Below are 13,827 nucleotides of genomic sequence, written 5' to 3' on the forward strand. Positions count from 1 at the left end.
GTGGATAACTCTCCAGGTAAGGGCCTTATAAACAATAGAAAATTAATATTTCATTGAATAAAGGAAGAAATAATGATTTTATCAGATACAAAGATTGTTAAACTGTTAAAGAAAGTCATGATTTTCCATGGGTCTCCATTCCACAGTTTTTGGTCCTTCCAATAGTGGCCTGTCCTTTCTTATGTATCTTTATTGATCCATGAAGCCACCAGACTGCCTTCAGTCCACTTTTCATCTACAAACCCAGATATTGCCCTTTGCTGCTGTTATAGTATTCCTTTTTTTTAAACCTTATATATTGCTCTTAAATTCAGAAAAAAATAAAGAAATCTCAAAAGAAAATCTTCCATGATTAACAGGAAAAACAAGCAAATTGACTTATGTGAGCTCCGTTCGTCCAGCCTTACTAGCCAGCCATGGATGAAGTATTCTGCTGCCACTCCTCAACTGTAGGGCTTCCTATCAGAACAGAAAACATAATAAAATATCACTATTTTTAACCCACCAAAAGTGTCTGAAAGATATATAAGCAAAGTAAACATAAATACATTAAATATATGTTTTTGAAATCTTATTTGAATTAATTTGAGTAAAAAAGAAGCCCACGCATTTAAGGCTTTCACGCAATTGCAATTTCTTCTTGCTGTAATTACGATTCCAGTGCAATATTCTTAGTCAACGGCAGCTTCCCTTTACACAATGAGTAGAGGACTCAGTCTCCTTCCATCTGTGCTTGTTCCGACCCCTGGCTTCTATATAATCTACATCCCACCTAGAAAGATGCTCTCAAGTTTGGAGAAGCAAGTGGGCTAGGGAATTAAATGGTTGTCTAAGAGCTACTTTTGTGTGACAAATCTATACCATGAAAGGAGAAGCATGAATTTTGGTGATCACCTGGCAAATAATCAGATGGCCTAACTGCATTGTAGGCCTGGGTTGTATAAACTGGATCTTTCCTCTTAAGATGTACAAGGTGAAGAACTGAGCGGAGAGTGGAATTTATTTCATTTAAAGCTTGAAAGTACCATACTACAAGATTTTATTACAAGATTCAGTTTTACTGAAATTAGGCTATATGTCGTAGTTTTAAATTGCTTTCACAAGAAAAAAATGGGAGAGTAAATGTTGAAAACTACTGGTGAAAAAATGGTGAGCCTTGGTAGTATAATTGTGTAGACTTTGTATCATGAGGCTTTTACTATCATCTAGTTGTCATTCTCATGGCAACCACTCTTCATTGACGCTCAGAATTCAGTCACAGTGTCAAAGACCTTAGAGTTTTCAAATAAGCAGAGAATAGAGAAAACAGATGTATTGAAAACAAAGCATGAGTGAAAAACAACTACCGATACTTAAAAATGAGCATTTTCCTTAATCTTCAATAGAAACATATACATACATTTACAATAAAGTATCAAAGTGTCATTTAGCTCCTTTTTAGTCTACAGAAGTGTTTTCCACAAGAAACCTAAGCTAAATTCATTAAATTTAATCTACAAAATAAAATTAATCTTTTCAGGCTTAAAATTATCTTTTTAACATTTTTGCTGATTGTAAGAATTAGCATGGAGTTTTTCATTTTTAATTATTTAAATTCTGAACCATCTCTGTGTCTATAGTGGCATCAAGTTTTAATCCTTGACTATACATATTCTAAGAGTAAAACTCATATTAAAGTTGAAAAATAATATGAGATATAAATTAGATAGAAAACAAAGCTTGCCTAGATTTTATTACTTTTTCCCCCCATGGGTGATATTTAAAATATATTTTTTTTTTCTTTTTTTTTTTAAATTTTATTTTATTATATTGTGTTAATCACCATACAGTACATCCCCAGATTCCGATGTAAAGTTTGATGCTTCATTAGTTGCGTATAACACCCAGTGCACCATGCAATACGTGCCCTCCTTACTACCCATCACCAGTCTATCCCATTCCCCCACCCCCTCCCCTCTGAAGTCTTCAGTTTGTTTCTCATAGTCCATAGTCTCTCATGTTTCATTCCCCCTTCTGATTACCCCCCTTTTCTTTATCCCTTTCTTCCCCTACCGATCATCCTAGTTCTTATGTTCCATAGATGAGAGAAATCATATGATAATTGTCTTTCTCTGCTTGACTTATTTCACTTAGCATTATCTCCTCCAGTGCCGTCCATGTTGCAGCAAATGTTGAGAATTCGTTCTTTCTGATAGCTGAGTAATATTCCATTGTATATATGGACCACAGCTTCTTAATCCAGTCATCTGTTGAAGGGCATCTCGGCTCCTTCCATGATTTGGCTATTGTGGACAATGCAGCTATGAACATTGGGGTGCATATGGCCCTTCTCTTTACTACGTCTGTATCTTTGGGGTAAACACCCAGTAGTGCAATGGCTGGGTCATAGGGTAGTTCAATTTTTAACTTTTTAAGGGACCTCCACACTGTTTTCCAGAGTGGCTGTACCAACTTGCATTCCCACCAACAATGTAGGAGGGATCCCCTTTCTCCACATCCTCTCCAACAATTGTTGTTTCTTGCCTTGTCTATCTTTGCCATTCTAACTGGCGTAAGGTGGTATCTCAGTGTGGTTTTGATTTGAATTTCCCTGATGGCTAATGATTTTGAACATTTTTTCATGTGTCTGTTAGCCATTTGTATGTCTTCATTGGAAAAGTGTCTGTTCATATCTTCTGCCCATTTTATGATTTGTTTATTTGTTTCTCGTGTATTGAGTTTGAGAAGTTCTTTGTAGATCTTGGATACCAGTCCTTTATCTGTGGTGTCCTTTGCAAATATATTCTCCCATTCCGTGGGCTGTCTCTTAGTTTTTTTGACTGTTTCCTTGGCTGTGCAGAAGCTCTTTATCCTGATAAAGTCCCATAAGTTCATTTTATCTTTTATTTCTCTTGCCTTTGGCGATGTGTCGTGAAAAAGGTTGCTCTGGCCGATGTCATAGAAGTTGTTGCCTATGTTCTCCTCTAGAATTTTGATGGATTCCTGTCTCACATTGAGGTCTTTCATCCATTTGGAGTTTATTTTTGTGTATGGTGTGAGAGAGTGGTCAAGTTTCATTCTTTTGCATGTAGCTGTCCAATTTTCCCAGCACCATTTATTGAAGAGACTGTCTTTTTTCCACCGGATGTTTTTTCCTGCTTTATCAAAGATTAGTTGCCCAAAGAGCCGAGGGTCCATTTCTGGGTTCTCTATTCTGTTCCATTGGTCGATGTGTCTGTTTTTGTGCCAGTACCATGCTGTCTTTGTGATCACAGCTTTGTAGTACAGCTCGAAATCCGGCATTGTGATGCCCCCAGCTTTGTTTTTCCTTTTCAACAGTTCCTTGGAGATTCGGGGCCTTTTCTGGTTCCATACAAATTTAAGGACTATTTGTTCCAGTTCTTTGAAAAATGTCCTCGGTATTTTGATCGGGATAGCATTGAAAGTGTAGATTGCTCTGGGTAGTATGGACATTTTAACTATGTTAATTCTTCCAATCCATGAGCATGGAATATTTTTCCATCTTTTTATGTCTTCCTCAATATCTTTCAAAAGTGATCTATAGTTTCTAGGATATAGGTCCTTTACGTCTCTGGTTAAGTTAATTCCAAGGTAACGTATGGTTTTTGGTGTTATTGTAAATGGGATGGATTCCCTAATTTCTCTTTCTTCAGTCTCGTTATTCGTGTATAGAAATGCAACTGATTTCTGGGCATTGATTTTGTATCCTGCCACCTTACTGAATTGTTCTATAACTTCTAATAGTTTGGGAGTGGATTCCTTTGGGTTTTCCATATAGAGTATCATGTCATCTGCAAAGAGAGACAGTTTGACTTCTTCTTTGCCGATTTGGATACCTTTGATCCCTTTTTGTCTTCTGATTGCTGTTGCAAGGACTTCTAGTACTATGTTGAATAATAGTGGCGAGAGTGGGCATCCTTGTCGTGTTCCTGATCTTAAGGGAAAGGCTTCCAGCTTTTCCCCATTGAGAATAATGCTTGCAGTAGGCTTTTCATAGATGGCTTTTATGAGATTGAGAAATGTACCCTCTATTCCTACACTCTGAAGGGTTTTAATCAGGAAAGGATGCTGTATTTTGTCAAATGCTTTTTCTGCATCAATTGAGAGGATCATATGGTTCTTGAGTCTTTTCTTGTTGATATGATGTATCACATTGATTGATTTGCGAGTGTTGAACCATGCTTGCATCCCAGGTATGAATCCCACTTGGTCATGATGGATAATCCTTTTAATGTACTGTTGGATTCTATTAGCAAGGATCTTGTTGAGGATTTTGGCATCCATATTCATTAGAGAAATCGGTCTGTAATTCTCCTTTTTGAGGGGGTCTTTGCCTGGTTTGGGGATCAAGGTAATATTAGCCTCATAGAATGAGTTTGGTAGCTTTCCTTCTGTTTCTATTTTTTGAAATAGCTTTAGGAGAATAGGTATTATTTCTTCTTTGAATGTTTGGTAGAATTCCCCAGGAAAACCGTCTGGGCCTGGAGTTTTATTATTTGGAAGGTTGTTTATCACTGACTCAATTTCTTCATAGTTAATTGGCCTATTTAAGAAATCTATTTCTTCCTGTTTCAGTCTTGGTAGTTTATAGGTTTCCAGGAAGGCCTCCATCTCTTCCAGATTGTTTAGTTTTTTGGCATATAGCTGTTGATAAAAGTTTCTAATAATCCTTGCAATTTCAATGGTGCTGGTCGTGACCTCTCCCTTTTCAGTCATAATTTTAATAATCTCAGTCCTTTCTCTTTGTTTTTGGACAAGTTTTGCCAGTGGTCTGTCAATTTTATGGATTCTCTCAAAGAACCAGCTTCTAGTCCTGTTGATCTGCTGTACTGTGCTCCTGGTTTCTAATTCATTGATTTCTGCTCTAATCTTGGTCAACTCCTTCCTTGTCAGTGGGTTAGGCCTGTCCCTCTGTTGCTGTTCCAGTTTCTTGAGGTGAGAATATAGAAACTGCATTTTAGATTTTTCTATTCTTTTGAGTGAGGCTTGGATGGCTATGTATTTCCCCCTTAGGACTGCCTTTGCAGTATCCCATAGGTTTTGGACCGTTGTGTATTCATTCTCGTTGGTCTCCATAAATTGTTTAATTTGTTTTTTGATTTCCTGGTTTATCGAGTCATTCTTGAGCAGGATGGTTCTTAGCCTCCAAGTGTTTGAGTTTCTTCCAGGTTTTTCCTTGTGGTTGAGTTCCAATTTCAGAGCGTTGTGGTCTGAGAATATGCAGGGGATAATTTCAATCTTTTGGTATTGGCTGAGACCTGTTTTGTGTCCCAGAGCATGATCTATTCTTGAGAATGTTCCATGGGCATTTGAATAGAATGAGTATTCTTTGGTTCTGGGGTGTAGTGTTCTATATATATCTATGAGGTCCAACTCGTCGAGTATGGCATTCAAAGCCTTTGATTCTTTGCTTAGTTTTTGCCAGGGTGTTCTGTCTATTTCTGATAGTGGGGTGTTGAGGTCCCCTACTATTACTGTGTTCTTATCTATATGTCTCTTTATTTTGGTTAAGAGTTGGCTTGTGTATCTTGCTGCTCCCCTGTTGGGGGCATATATATTAATAATTGTCATATCCACTTGTTGAATACTTCCTTTAAGAATAATATAGTGCCCTTCTGTATCTCTCTCTATGGCCTCTAGTTTAAAATCCAGTCTATCTGATATGAGAATTGCTACTCCAGCTTTCTTTTGAGGTCCATTTGCGTGGAAGATGGTACTCCATCCCCTTACTCTAAGTCTGAATGCATCTTTGGGTTCAAAATGAGTCTCTTGTAGACAGCAAATGGATGGGTCATGTCTTTTTATCCAATCTGCAACCCTGTGGCGTTTTATGGGAGAGTTTAAGCCATTTAGATTGATAGAGATTATTGACAGATATGATTTTAATGATGCCATTTCTCTTTAAAGTCTTTGTATCGGTTGTGACTTGCTGCTCTGTATCACTCTTGGGGCCTTTTTACCTTTATAGAGCCCCCCTTAATATCTCCTGTAGGGCTGGTTTCGTGGTTACGAAATTGGTTAATGATTGGCGATTTTGGAACGTCTTTATTTCTCCATCAATTCTGAATGACAGCTTTGCTGGATAAAGGATCCTTGGCTGCATGTTTTTCTCTGAAAGAGCTTTAAAAATGCCCCCCCAAGCCTTTCTCTCATTCCAGGTCTCTGTAGACAGGTCTGACGTAATCCTGATACCTTTGCCTTGGTACGTGAGAAATTTCTTTGCCCTGGCCGCTTTCAATACTGTATCCTTGGATCTAATATTTGCGAATTGCACTATGACATGCCGTGGCGTAGGTTTGTCCTGGTTGAGCTTGGATGGGGTCCTCTCTGCCTCTTGGACACGAATGCTTGTTTCCCTTGCTAGATTAGGGAAGTTTTCAGCTACAATTTGTTCAAATATCTCTTCTAGACCTCTGTTTTTCTCCACCCCTTCAGGGATGCCGATGATTCTGACATTGGATCGTTTCATAGAGTCAGTAATCTCCCGTAATCTACATTCGTGGGCGTGGATTTTTTTAAGACCAGCTTCTATTTTCGTTTTTTCTTCTACTAACCCATCCTCCAATTCGCTAACGCGTTCCTCTGCCTCGGTGACCCTGGCCGTCAGAGCCTCTAGTTTTGACTGCATTTGGCTCATAGAATTTTTAATTTCTGTCAGATTCGCTCTCATTTCTGCCCTTAGGGATTCTATATTCTCAGCAACGCTTTCTCTGATGCTTTTTTCAAGTTTACTCATCATCTTGACCATTGTTGCTCTGAATTCCATTTCTGATAATTGGGATACATCCATATGTATTAATTCTGTGGCCGAGGCCAATTCTGTGGCAGAGGCCACAGACTCATTATCTTTTCTTTGCTGGGGGGGACTTCTCCTTCTCGTCATTCTGATGAAGAGAGATTGCAGGGTTGTCCAGAGCCCAAGTGTTGACTGGGACCCAGGCCGTGCGCCCTTGTTTTATAGAGATCTTAGGGATGTGGGCTTCTTCCTTAAAGAGTTTATTTATTTATTTGAGAGAGAGAGAGACAGTCAGCAAGAAAGGGAACCCAAGCAGAGGAGTGGGAGAGGAAGAAGCAGGTTCCCGGTGGAGAAGCCCGATGAAGGACTCCTTACGGAGCGTTGTGATCACACCCTAATCCGAAGACAGGTGCTTGGTGACTGCGCCACTCAGGCGCTCCGGGTTGTGGGCTTCTTGATTTTTCAGCCTGCCTTCTGGGGGAGGGGCCTGCCTGCAGGTACTCAGAAAACCCTGTTTGGGTAGAGTCTCTGTGTCCCTTGCGAGGGGGGATGGGGATGGGCACCCTGTGAGCCGGTATTTCCGGGCTTTTGTTCTCTGGCGGCTTTCCCTGGCGGTTTGCTATGCCTCTTCTGAGAGAGCAGCAGCGGCTGAAATTCAGCCTCTGTCTCAGAACAGAGGGATCGCGGATCGTTCTCCACTGATGTTCTGGCCACTTTAACTCTGTTTCTGTTGGTGCTGCTCAACCCTGCAGCATCCCGGGCTGTGCGCCCCACACCCGGCGTCCCAGCCCTCACTTCCAGGGCCGGCACGTCTCTGTCCTTTGTGTTTCCAACCCCGCCCGCCGCCAGCCGCCCCGCGCGGGCTCCCGGAGCTCCCCGTCTCAGTCTGGTGTCTCACGGGTGCTGACCGCGAGTCCGCCTGCTCCCCCGTGCAGGTGGCCCTCCAGCCGCCAGCCGCCCCGCGGACGCTCCCGGAGCTCCCGGTCTCAGCCTCGATCCAGTGAGCACACCGGAGCTCCGGAGCTCCGTGAGATGCTTGGTGGTGCACGCTCCCGGCTCACGGACTCAGTCTGCCGTTTCCAGAGTGCGGGTCCGCGGTCCGCCCGCTCCCCGGTGCAGGTGGCCCGCCAGCCGCCCTGCGCGCGCGCTCCTGGAGCTCGCGTTCTAAGTCTGTTGTCTCGCGGGTGCCGTCCGCGAGTCCGCCTGCTCCCCCGTGCAGGTGGCCCGCCAACCGCCAGCCGTCCCGCGTGCGCTCCCGGAGCTCCCTTCTCAGCCTGCTGTCTCAAGCGTGCGGGTCCGCGGTCTGTCCGCTCCCCCTTGCAGGTGGCTACCGCTTCCCGGCGCCCTGACACGGCGGCTCCCTCCCCCTTCTGTTTAGCTTCCGATATCTGTGCGCGGTTTCACGGCTCCCCGCTTCGTACCTCGATACTCAGCGCTGGAGATGTTCATTTGTAGAGATCCAGATGTATCTTCCTGCGTCTCAGGCTGATTCCGTGGATATTCCTGCTGGTCTGGTACCTATCCAGCTCAACTCAGGGGACCGGCTGAAAAAGGTGTCCCCTACTCCTCCGCCATCTTAACCTCTGATATTTAAAATAAATAGTGAAGACTGAGTGAAGAATTGAAACTGTCAAAGCTGATGATTCATGTTAATATAATTTAAAAATGCTTTAAAAAATTTGTTGAATTTCATGATTCAAGACTGAGGCCAGATGCCCCTTTTGCTGCCCCTAACCTCACCAAGAAGGTTGTTACCTCCTACTCTTCTGCTGCAGTGGTCACTACCTCCTCCTTTCTTTGAATGAGGACAACTGTTTGCTGAAGTATAATGTATAATTAGGTGGGAGGAAATGAACTTGGGCATCTCAGAAGCTTCAGTGAAGATGGTGACATAGGAAACTCCAGAACTTACCTCCTTTCACGGACACCAAGTCCACAGCTACAGACAGAACAATTCACTCTGAAAGAAATCCAGGAACTAGCTGAGTGACTCTTTCTTTTTGGGAAAATGAGAAAAAATCCACATCAAAGTAGGAAGGAGAGGCTGAGACACAATCTTGCAAGAAACCCCAGACACACGATAGGGAGGGATCTCACAACTCCCAGCTTCTCCTTAAGGAGTGAGTGATGGGTTTGGACCCCCACATCTGGTACCCCAACTTCTAAGACTTTCATGTTAGAGATGGGCTCCCAAACATTTAGCTTTGAAAGCCGGCAGGGCTTGCATCCACAAGACCTAGAAGGCTAGAGCAAACTAGGAGACAGTTCTTAAAGGGCTTGCGCAGACTCACTGTGGCAAATTCCCAAGGGTCCAGAGCAGAGGCAGCAAACTGAAACACACCCAATCTTTTCATGAAAGAGGCCTATTTGTTCATTTTAATAGCTATCGACTTCGAGGGGCAGGCTTCCAATTTAATACTGCAATACTCTTCAGAAACCAGTAACTTGATAGGTGCCATCTTGGAACTCTCCCTTTGTTTTGCTTCAAGGTGGAGGTATCTTGTGGAAAGGAACTTGTACACACATCTGTGCCATGTTTTTTTTTTTTTCAGTTTTTACCCGGAAGATACCCCTTGATTGCATGGCTCTGATGGCTAACAGGGCTTAATTAAACTCATGGGTTCCATAGGACTGCAACAAACAAAAGCTGCTATTGAGGATCCAGCTTAAAATCATCTGGCATCCAGGTGTTGACTGAGCTCTGCGTCTTTGGGACACTGACAGGTCTTGGCCCACCTTCAACTACTGGGGGCCTTTAAGAACACACTAAGCAGTTTCACAAAGAATTGAAAGACAACCAAGAACAAGAGTAGGGTTGAGTGGTAAGATTTATCTTTTATACAGATGAATCTTTAAAACTGGGAGAGGTGGCTGTTTTGTCTAGTCCATAGAAACCAGCACAGAAAGGCAAGGAAAACGAAGACACACAGGAATATGTTCCAAACAATAGAACAGCATAAAACCTCAGAAAAAGACTTTAATAAAATGGAGATAAGTGATTTACCCGATAAAGAGTTCAAAATAATGGTCATAAAGATGCTTTCTGAGGTCAGGAGAAGAATTCACGAGCAAAGTAAAAATTTCAACAGGGAAATATAAAATATAAGAAAGTACCAAACTGAAATCATCAACTTGAAAAAAATATAACTGAGCTGAAAAATACAATAGAGAGATTCAACTGAAGTCTGGATGAAAGTGGAAGGATCCGGAACTTGAGTACATCAGCAGCGGATTTCATCCAATGAGAGGAGCAAAAAGAGAGAAGAATGAGAAAAAGATCAAGATAGCTTAAAGACCACTATGGCACAACACCAAGTGGACCAATATTTGTGTTGCAAGGGTCCCAGAAATAGAAGAGAGAGAGAAAGGGGCAGAAAACATATTGAAAGAAATAATGACTGAAAATGTCTGTAACTTGGGGAAGGACACAGACATCCAGATTCAGGAAACCTAGAGTTCCAAATAAGAAGAGCCCCAAAAGACCTACACCAAGACACATTATAATTAAATTGTCAAAAGTTAAAGACAAAGAGAGAATCGTAAAAGCAATTAGAGAAAAACAACTCATTATGTACAAGAGAGCCCCCCCCCCCCGCCCATAAGACTTGGTAGATTTTTCAGGAGAAATATTACCAGCCAGAAGGGTGGCATGAATTATTCAAAGTGCTGAAAGAAAAAAACTCCCAACCACAAATACTCTACCTGGCAAATCTTTTCTTCAGAACTGAAGGAAAAATAAAGAGTTCTCCAGACAGGCAAAAGCTGAAGGGGTTCAGCACGACTAGACTGGCTTTATAAGAAATGTTAAAGGGACTTCTTTAAGCTGAAACAAAAGAGTTGCTAATTAGCAACAAGAAAACATCTGAAAGCATAAATCCCTCTTGATAGAGGTAAAATGCAGTTAAATTCAGGATAATCTAATGTAATTGTGGCAGGTTCATAACCTATAAACGTATAAATTAAGAAAAATAATTTCATTTACAATTATTTCAAAAGAAAAAAATACCTAGAAATAAATTTAATCAAGGAGGTGAAAGACCTGTACACTGAAAACTATAAGACATTAATGAAAGAAATTGAAAAAGACACAAGTAAATGGAAAGAAATTCCATGTTCATGAATTGGAAACAGTAACGTTGTTAAAATGTCCATACTACCCAAAGTAGTCTACAGTTAATGCATTGCCTATTAAAATTCCAGTGTCATTTTTCACAGAAATAAAACAATCTTAAAACGTGGATGCTACCATGAAAGACCCTGCATAGCCAAGCAATCTTGAGAAAGAACAAATCTGGAGGCATCTCACTTACAAATTTCAAGCTATACTACAAAGCTATAGTTAGAAAAACAGTAAGGTACTGGCATAAAAACAGACACAAAGATCAATGGAATAGAATAGAGAGCCCAGAAATAAACTCACACTTGTGTGGTCAGTTAATTTACAGCAAAGGATCCAAGCATATACAATGGGAAAAGGACATTCTCTTAAATAAATGGTGCTGAGAGAACTGGACAGCCACCTGCAAAAGAATGAAATTGGACCATTATCTTACCCCAAATGCAAATGGATTAAAGATTTGACAGTGAGACATGGAACCATAATCCCCTAGAAGAAAACAGGAGGTAAGATCCTTGACATTGGTCTATGATGAGTTTTTGGATTTGACACCAAAAGCAAAGGCAAAAACAAAATACGAATGGGACTATGTCAAACAAAAAGGAAGCAAAGGAAATCATCAAAAAAAAAAAAAGGAAAGGGGAAAAAAACCCCACAAAATGGGAGAAATTGTTCGCAAATCATATATCTGATTGGGAATTAATATTCAAAAAATATAAACAATCTGATTTTAAAATGGGCAGTCTGAACAGACATTTTTCCAAAGAAGACAAACAGATGGCCAACAGGGGCATGAAAAGTTGCTCAACATCACTAGTCATCAGGAAAATGCAGAGATCAAGGAAAACCACTAGATACCACCCATACCTGTTAGAATGGCTATTATTAAAAGACAAGAAGTAACAAGTGGTAAGGAGAATGTGGAGAAGAGGGAACTCTTATGCACTGCTGGTGGGGAAGTAGATTGGTGTAGCCACTATGAAAAATAGTATGAAGTTTTCTCAAAAATTAAAAACTACCATATGATCCAGTAATTCCACTTCTGAGTATTTATCTGAAGGGAATTAGGTCCTTGTCTCAGAAAGATAAATGCAGCCCTACATTCAGTGCAGCATTATTTACAATAGCTAAGGCATGGAAACAATGTAAGTGTTCATCAGTGGATGAACAGGTGAAGAAAATATGATGTATACATATATATTCATACATATGTATCGATATATACAAAATGGAATATTATCAGCTATAATAAAGAATAAAAGCCTGTCGTTTGCAACAACATGGATGAACCTTATAGGGCTTTATGCTAAGTGAAATAAGTCAGAGAAAGAAAAATACTGTCTGATCTCATTTTACATGGAATTTATAAAAAAATCAAGCTCATAAATATAGAAAAGAGATTAGTGGTTGCCAGAGACGGGGGTAGGGAGTGGGTAAAACAGGCAAAGGTGGTCAAAAAGTACATACTTTCAGATATAAGATAAATAAGTCATGGAGATGTAACATATGGTATGATGACTGTAGTTAATGATATTGTATTATATATTTGCAAGTTGCTAAGATAGTATATATTAAATATTGTCATCACAAGAAAAAAATTTGTGACTACGTCTGGTGATGAATGTTAACTAAACTTATTATGGTAAATATATATATATAAAATTACATTGTATACCCCAAACTAACACAATGTTATATGTCGATTATATCTCAATTTTAAAACCTTACTTAATTTTAAATCTGATCATCTATGGCACTAAATTGAAAGTACGCAGTGGGGCACAATGTAAAGTGTTTAGCATGTAAAGTTAAGTGGTTAACCCCTATTTATTAAACACCTACCATGGGCCTGAAATTATGTCAGGTGCTTTTCCCCCTCTTATCATGTATAAATATCACTACAATACTTTTATAAAAACATTAGTGCTGGAGCTGACCATTGGCATCTGGTCTTGAAGAGACACACGGAGCTGGTCCTGCTCTCAGCCAGTTGCCCAGAGTGGGGCGGTGGAGCAAATATGAATATTGGAGTTGCCCGGAGTGAGGCGAATCCAAGTACTGGTATAATGAACAACCGGGGTAGGTGGCCGACGTAGGTGTTAGCAGTCTTGCTTCAGATTGTCTTTCTCAGTAGTCCCTTCTTTAGTGTTCCTATCGCTTATACCTTAACAAATATTATACATATTCTGAGATGCATGATTTTTGCATGCAGTAAAAGGAATGCCTTTTGAAACTCCTGCCCAGGGTAAAACAAAACTCCTGACACCCTAGAAACAATGGACTGTGGAGTGCGGTTTACATCTGCACAGAAGTTTTGTATAATTTTTCCAATAATTCCATATTTTCTGGCAAGTCTCTATACAAAGTATGATCCAATTCACTTCATCCTAAACACAGTTTCTCTTCTGAGTTGGTAATTCCAAAAATGCCCAAGTTACATGGTTTTTGGATATTTAGAATTAACAACTATTAAAGTGTTTTAAAACTGAACAAATGTTTTTATAGCTACTGAGTTTTCTATAAGGAAGGAATGGTCAGTAAACTGCACTGTTTCTGTAATAATGTGGAATGAGAGGTATTTAATTCGAGGGCCGGTTGCTGGTTCTTCACATGCTGTTACAAAGTGAAGATTTTTACTGGAAGATGCTTCTCTTTAATGTATCTGGGATCTTTCTGAAGAGAGGCTTTATAGACAGGCCAGGCAGGTCCAGGTTATAAACTAAATGGCTATAAAGTGAGGGTGTAAGAGATAAATCCAAGGAAATACCAGCTTTGTAAGAAACCAAGACCAGCTTAGCTTATAATGAATGAGATTGTGTTAGAAGAAAATTTTCAATCATTTCATCATAGTCAGTTTAAGTAGACTTACAAGTAAAGCAGAATCATCTCTTCACAAGTTTATTATAGATTCTTTTGATTACCATACATATTCCCCTTGCATTATTTAAGAGGAAATATACTCCCTTGTTTTATA

General features: G+C 40.3%; 1 pseudogene; it reads left to right on the top strand.

The window, feature by feature from the left end:
- The first annotated feature begins 12,871 nt into the window (after positions 1 to 12,871).
- LOC100481377 lies at positions 12,872 to 13,326 on the top strand (annotated as a pseudogene).
- Positions 13,327 to 13,827: the final 501 nt, after the last annotated feature.

The sequence above is a fragment of the Ailuropoda melanoleuca genome, chromosome 10 (genome assembly GCF_002007445.2).
Source record: "Ailuropoda melanoleuca isolate Jingjing chromosome 10, ASM200744v2, whole genome shotgun sequence".
NCBI classification, from domain to species: domain Eukaryota; kingdom Metazoa; phylum Chordata; class Mammalia; order Carnivora; family Ursidae; genus Ailuropoda; species Ailuropoda melanoleuca.